Source organism: Cibotium barometz, chromosome 37 (assembly GCF_041138505.1).
Source record: "Cibotium barometz isolate CiBa-2024 chromosome 37, ASM4113850v1, whole genome shotgun sequence".
Lineage (NCBI taxonomy): Eukaryota > Viridiplantae > Streptophyta > Polypodiopsida > Cyatheales > Cibotiaceae > Cibotium > Cibotium barometz.
The window spans coordinates 28,299,507-28,307,941 of NC_141082.1; positions in this window are offsets into that span (position 1 = coordinate 28,299,507).

Sequence of the window (8,435 nt, forward strand, 5' to 3'; positions counted from 1 at the left end):
CACATCCTATAATTATATCCTCACCAAGCTCCCCCTCTCAAGCATCACCCTCCTACCTCTCTTCTTCTTCCAAGGGCTTATCTCTTTCACCCACCCCCATATCTTCTACGAGCTCCCTACCCACCCTCTCCAAGCCACCCTCATCAGTAGTAGCTGGTGTCACCTACTCCGCTTTGGCCAACCAACATAACCAGATGATCTCATTGACCTCTCAATCTCTGATGGCTTATGTCCATACCCCTACTCCTCCGCAAAGGATAGTTAACGCTCTTCACCATCTCCACCATAGGGTTTGGCACATAGTCTCGATGCTACATACCGCTCCCTCCACTGCGAGACGAACTCCCTCCATACTCTACAACAGGCCTTCTTATCCTCTACCAAAGTTTCCATGTACAGATAGAAGTAATGGAAGCCACAGGCATCATCCAGTTTGATAACTTGCATGTGGCCTTCCCAATGGACTTTACACCTAAGGAAGCTACAGAGGCAAAGGCATTTTTCAGATTGCATGGCCTAGAAGACTCCAAAGACAAAGCTCACGGTAGCGACCACGATGGCCATGACAGAGGAGACGATAATCAAGGGGCACAACTGCCTCCACCCTCATCTCCCCCACATTAACCCGCCACCCCCTAGTCCCTCTCATCCAAGCACCCACCACCACCCCCACTCCCATCTGGCACCTCAACCCTACCCCTCTTCCCCTCCCAATCATCTCCACCACTACGTTTTCCCACCCCACCTCCCTCACCAACCCCACCATCACGTCTTTATCCTTAAATTTAGGCATGCACATAGCCCTAACAGACTTACTTTTAACATCAGCAAAGGCTCCCCACATGCTTCATGCCAGCCTTGCCCATGGGAACCTTTTCATCACCTACCCCTCCACCCTTGTCAACTAATCACAACTCCCCCCCACCCATGGAAGGTGAAATTCTGCCACGTTGCCAACACTCAAGAGTGAGGAAGTCAACCCTCCGCTCAATCCCCTTAACTGGTAGGACCCTCTCGAGACTGAACAGAGTTTGAGTAGGCCATCCAAATCCTACTTGGTCGATAACTCCAGGCGGCACCGATCACCCACATCATGGATTGCATTGACATCCATGTCATGCGTTCATACATATAAGCCAAGCATTTCACCTGGCATTAGAGCATCCACCATGATAGTAGCGAGGAGGCTACCATTGGCAACCTGCATCGTTGATCGCCCCATAACTTTTGATCTTATGGGCGAGCAGCCGGCCTGGAGGCATGGCCTGGAGGCATGCGGCCTGGAGGCACACCCCTTTCTTATGAAGCCCTTCATTTGGGAGACATATTGCAAGGCACCGCACCCACTTCGCATCAACCTAGAGTACTTGCAAATAAGAAGACGGTGGCTTGGAACCTCTTCCATGAGGAGTAGTAAAAGAACCCAAAGCTGCAGTTCAACTTTCCCGTAGTTCACTCCTCTAACGCCCCAGCATCCCTGCAAAGAAGAGACCATGATAAAGAGCTTTCACGAGTTCATCTGCAGATATGATCAGGTTCGAGACCTAGCCATGAGTGATAGCCATGATCAGATTCTTCAACTTGATCATCATGCTACTAGAGGTCTTCCCTGATTGGGACCACTACCACGAAGGCACGTAGGGCTTGGCCTTCGACATCAACAAAGGGCTGACACTCAAGCAAATTTTTGGCTACTACGAGCGCATCATGTGGATGCCTACTTGATGCCTCTAGACATTCAAAGACATGGTGGAGACTACATTTTGGACAAGCTATTGAGTCTTCCATTGAGCAACCCCTAACTCAACGATAATATTATGCATATAGACTACAGATAAGGGAAGATACAAATTCATGCCTTCTACGCGGTGGTCGTCTTTTGCAACAGTACATTGTTGATGTAGATAGTAGCATGGAAGAATCCAGATTAGTATGGATATGCAATAACTAGCACGGGTCTTTTATGGAGAAGCATAAGGATATGGTGCACTTATTGATTAACAAATCAATATTTAGAAGGGCATTGGGATTTGTTTCTGTTATTGAATTTCAAAAAAAGAGGATTACCACATGCACATATATTATTGATATTGGAAAGTGGATGTAAACTGATTGAGATCCCTCACTATGATATTTTGGTATGTGCTGAACTTCCTAGGACAAGGTGATTTTTCCTGAGTTACACCACATAATTAGTCATTGTAATGTCCATGGACCATGTGGTTAACTAAATGCGCTCTCCTTGCATGGTTAACGAGAGTTGCAAACATTGGTACCCTAAGAATTTTTGCGAGACTACTAGCGTTGATGACAATGGGTATCCAACTTACATATGCGACAAGACGATGGTAGTTTTATCCAGGTAAAGGATCATAGGGTGGATAGTCGGTGGGTTGTTCCATATAATTCTTTTCTCTCTCTGAGAGGTACAAAGCCCATATCAACATAGAAGTATGCTCTACCATGACAACTATAAAGTATTTGTATAAGTATATATACAAAGGACATGATAGAGCTACTATAGAGTTGCAAGATAGAAAGGGGGTTATTGATGAGGTTAGTCAATATTTGGATGCACAGTACGTGTCTGCGTCAAAGGCATGTTGGCTCATTTATTAATATGAATGATGAAAAGCCTGATATACATACAAAGGTTACATGTTCATCTCCCGATGCACAATAATGTGCTTTTTAATGACCAGGATGACTTGCGTGATGTGATTAGTTGTGAGAAAAAACCAAAGAACATCTCTCAAAGCCAATCAATTGTATGCGGATACAAATAGCTTACTATATGTTGATTTCCCTTGCAAGTGTGGAATTCTACTCTTTGCTCATGGACTAAAAGGAAAAGAGAAAATATGATGAGGCATATGTATAATGTTAGTCCGAGTGTAGGTGAGCAATATTACTCACGTATGCTACTCACAGTGTGCAAAGGGTGTAAATCTTTTGAGGATTTTCGAATAGTGAATGGACATTTGTATCCATATTTTAAGGCTATATGTGAAGCCAAAGGGATGCTGGAGAGTAATGAGGAGTGGTAAATGTGTCTCCAAGAAGCTGTAATTCAGAATACAGGATTCCAATTACGTCAATTGTTTGTCATTCTAATAGTTTTTTTATAGCCTATATACCCTAGACAGCTTTGGGACACCAAATTTTCAGAAGATTTTTTCCATTCCTTGCAGCAGAGATGGTGTGTCGATGTTGGTGTTTGTCATTCTATAGCAAAGAATCAAGCTTTGTTACACATGCAAGATCTCTTCTTACAATAGTATGGAAAGCGGCTAGCTGATTTTGAAGGGTTGCCTATTCTTGATAGATCAAGTGTTGCCACTGTCAACAATGATTTGGTGATGGAAGAGATGATGTTTGATTCTATTCACAGCAGGCTGATTTGTCCATTTCCATGGAAATAAGTCTTAATAGTTGTCAATCAAGAGCATTTGATACTATCCTTAGAGCTATTTCTTTGAACCAGGGTGGTGTTTTTTTCCTTGATGGACTAGGTGGATCAGGCAAAACCTATCTTTACAATGCCTTGCTATCTCGATTGCATGGAGAGAAACAAGGCATGTGCATTGTCTAGAATAGCTTGCATTGTTACTCTCAAATGGTCGTACAACTCACTCACGTTTCAAAATCCCATTGGTGCTCAATGCTTCTAGCACATGTGGAATCAAAGCTAATAGCCCATTGGCTAAGGTGTTGAAGCTTGCAAGGTTAATCATTTAGGACGAGGCTAATGATGCATCGGTACACATATGAAGCACTGGACAGGACATTGAAAGACATTATGCAAAGTGATACAATGTTTAGTGAAAAAGTTAAGCTCTTTGGTGACTTTAAGCAAATCTTACCGGTTGTGCCAAAGGAATCACGTGATGATATTGTTGATGCAACGTTTTGTCGATCACATATTTGGAGATATGTGAATGTTTTAAAGCTTACACAAAACATGCGGGTTAGACAGAGTGCTTATAATTGTATAGAACATGAATTTGTCAAACTTTACAAATTGGAGATGGTTCTATAGGCTAGCCAACCAATGAAGGCAAAGTGGTAATTCCACCATAAATATTGATCCATGGGGCAACTCTGTTTTGAGTTTGGTAGAATGGGTATACAAAGATCTTCATAGAGTGGAGGATTATGCATGCTTCTTCAAAGACCATGCTATTCTTGCACCACGAAATCTAGAAGTTGATGAGATCAATGAACTAGCCTTGAGTGCGTTGCCAGGTCTTGAAAGAGAATACCTCAGTGCAAATTCGGTTGTTTCTTCTAAGAATGACACAATATTGTATCCAATTGAGTACTTAAATAGCTTGAACTTAGGTGGTGGTTACCCTCCTCACCACCGCTTACTTCTAAAGAATAATGCTCCTATCATGCTATTCCGTAATTTTTGGACCCTCGATGGGGACTTTGTAATGGTACCAGATTGATATGCAAGCAATTTAACTCAAAGGTGATAGAAGCAGAAATCATTATAGGTACAAACATTGGAGATAGGGTCTTTATTTCCAGGATAACATTTATACCTACTATGCTTCAATTGCCTTTTGACATGAGAAGAAGATAATTTCCTGTCAGGTTAGCTTTTGGTATGTCATGACATAAATAAGTCCCAAGGACAAACATTGAATGTATTGGGACTTTATCTAGCCACACAAGTATTCACACATAGGCAACTGTACATCGCTATGTCACGTGTTAGATCATCCGATGCCGTGAAAGTGTGTATAAAGCATGTTGTGAAATACGAAAACAGCACAAAAGGTTCAAACGAAGTCTTCACAACCAATGTTGTCTACAAGGAGGTTTTGCAAATGGCATGCAAAAGAATGTAAATGTAAATGGTAGCCTTCAAATGTTAGAGACTATATTTATACATATTACTGTACAGTGAAGTAAACATTTGAATGGAGAACGTTTGTAAAGATGTGACATGTGTAATCTTTGTTTGCCTTCTGGATTGCTTTTATATACAGTGCCATTATTTTATTTCTTGCTTAGCTCAAGCTACTGAACACACACACACACACACACACACACACACACATATACTAGACAATACATAATTTTTTGATTTGCTGTTTATTACAAGCCTGTTCAAACACTGTTCGCCTTAAATATTGATCCACCAAATGAGTTTTGTAAGGTTTTATCCTTATCCTTCTTTTTTTTCTTGAGAATTTTATCTTCAATAGCTAATGTTTTTATCTTGAATATATTTTTCTAGATGGAGGCAAGGAGTATAGGCTTCCAAGGATAGATAATCCAGTTGTCCAAAGATTGTTTTAAAGCCGTGTTCAGGTGTGTTAAGATTGTCAACATTTTATTGGGTTGGAATGCTAGATGTATATTTATATGTCAAGTTTGGTGCTTTAGTAGCTTCTATATGGATATATATGGCAAGCATGATGTGTTTAAATATATAAGGTTGGCAAGTTGAGGACCATGAAGTCCATCATAGGCTTCAAATATAAGGCTTATCTCTACTCACCCTCCTAGGACATGCTTTTTTTTTAATATACAAAATTGGCTAAAATTAGGAAGTGCAACACAACATACACACCCATGTGTGCCACCACTTGTTGCTGGGGGCTTGAACCCGTGCCCTTGGGACTCTTGGGCAACAATCTCTCTCTATTGTACTAATTGGAGGTCGACAAGGACAAGCCGTCTATTTTATACACGCAAGATTACTCTTGTCCGTCAGGGACGGGTCATGCCACTAGTATATACAATAGAAAAATACTATAGAAGGGTGCCTCTAAGCCTCCAAGGGGGTGCCACAAGCTTCCATATTTATGGACAAAGGGGGCATATATGGTAGGGTTATATGCAACCAGATTCAACAAAAATGAAGCCCCTTTCATGCTACAATAGGAAAGCACATAGCAGGCTACCATATATAGAAGCAAAATGAAACATGTGGGTGCTACATGCTAGCTAGCTTGTGGATGGAGGGGGTAGAAAGTGTACCATTCAGATATAGATGAGCATCCAGATTCATGATGAGCATAGAGCATGTTACCATACAACAGTAAAGTACAGTAGGAAGGGCGCATCCAAGGGGGTGCTCTACTACGGGCCAATTTTTATGGAAGGAGCAGGTAGATAGGGTGGCATTTTATATCCGAGTATCTATGGCCAGATTCAACAAAAAGGAAACCTCTTTTCGGCTATAGGACCAACACACAATTGGCTTCTATATATACAACAAAAAAAGGAGTAAAAGGGCACCTCCAAAGGCATGCATCCAAATGGAGGTGGGCCAAATATGTACGCAGCTATAAAATGGGGCAAAATGCATTATATAGGCTGCCCAATTCATGGACGGAGGGGGTAGATAGGGTAGTGTTCTATATCTGAGTATATATGTGGCATACTCTCAGGCAAAAATGCAGCTCCTTTTTGGCAGCAAGACAACATACACATCAAAGACTATCATATGAAGCTATAAAATGTAAGAGAAAGGGTGCCTCCAATGGGGGTGCTGCAGCCAACCAATTTATGAATGGAGGGGGAAAATAGGGTAACATTTTATATGCAGGTATATGCATCAAGACATAGCCCCTGCAAAACATCATATCAAGCTACCATATATACATGCAACATAAAGGCACCTCTAAGGGGCTTCTATAGGTTGGCTAGCTTGTGGACGGAGGCTCCAAGATAACACATAATAGGCTACCATACATAGCACCAAAATGCAATGGAAGGGTGCCTCTTAAGGTGTGCTATGAGGCCAACCAGTTTGTGCACGGAGGAGGTAGATCGGGTAGCATTTTTATATTTGAGTGTATGTGGCAAGATTTAGCAAAAGTGAAGCCTCTTTAAAGATGTAGGATAGCTCACAAGAGGCTGTCATATATAGCAATAAAATACATCATAAGAGTGCCTCCAAGGGGGTTCTATAGGTTGGCCAGCTTGTGGAGATAGGAAGTATATAGGGTAGCATTTTATATTCGAGTATATGCTGCTAGATGATTCAACAAAAACACACTCTGATATTGAAAGGATTAGATATAGGGAGCTTGAATCCATATGGAATGACTCTAACACAAGCACCGGGGGTGACGAGTCTGAAATGGAAGCCAAAAGTGACACTAACTCTACAGAAACTAGGAACAAAACACAACTAAAAATATCAAAAGAGACCTTGGGAAGTGAAATCGAATTGGAGACTATAGTAGCTATGAAACTGACACTGAGTCCTAACCTAAATAAAGGAATGAGCATTCTCAAAAAACTAGGGAATATCTCAAAAATGGTGACGACGTAAGAATTATGCATCCAATCATCGTAAAAGACTATAAGAAAGGACCCAATGGCTACAGTATTGTGGTGTATTTGATGCTACATTACAAGTTTATTAACAATTGGGGAGAGGAATGACAAAAAATTATGTATTACCACCCTCCTCCCATTGACTTTTTTAGCTAAAATGGATATCATTGAATGAACCAAAGCTTAGTCGTTTAGCTAGATGAAAGAAAAATAGAGAGCTAGCCCAAAAGGAGAAGGAAGCAAAAGCTATAGCTAAAGCAGCCGAATAAGATCATGAGCCAACACCTCGACTTACACCCTATGCTAGAGAACTATAAATCTTTTACAATCGGGGTGGGGACCACATGTTAGCGTTTGATAATGCCACATGAAAACCAACAAGTGAGGTAGGAGGAGTCTACAATGGCTTGATTGAAGTAAAAGAAGTAGACTTGGCTGAACATTGAAAAGACCCTAAACCAGTCTTTATATAGCAAAAGACCTCACCTAGAGTGAGGAAACGGAACTCATTGCTCTCCTCAAGGAATATAAGGATTTCTTTGCATGGAATTACAATGATATGTAGGGAGTACCCACACTGAGGTTATGCAACACACAATCCCCATGGTACTAAATGCTAGACCTATCCAGCAATGCTATCCTATGAATCCTAAGTACACTAAAATTGTTAAGAGATCGACAAGCTTATTAAATGTGGATTCATCTATGAATCCTAAGTACACTAAAATTGTTAAGAGATCGACAAGCTTATTAAATGTGGATTCATCTATGAGATTGAACACTTAAATTGGGTTTCACCAATTATGGTTATACCCAAAAAGAAAGAAAAATTGAGAGTCGTTATCGATCTCAAGAAGGTAAATGCAGTTACAAGAAGAGACCATTGCCCCTGCCATATTCAGAACACGTTCTCAAAAGCGTAGCTGGCAAGGAAACATATAGCTTCTTAAATGGATACTCAGGATATAATCAAATTTCCATTGCTCTTGAGGATCAAGCTTTAAGACTGCTTTTGTTGTAGAACATGATGTACTCACTTATAAAGTTATGCCATTTGGTCTCACAATGATGAACTGAGTGTGCTTTATCCAGTTAGTGGACCCCAACAAGTAAGGATTACCCAATATGAACTT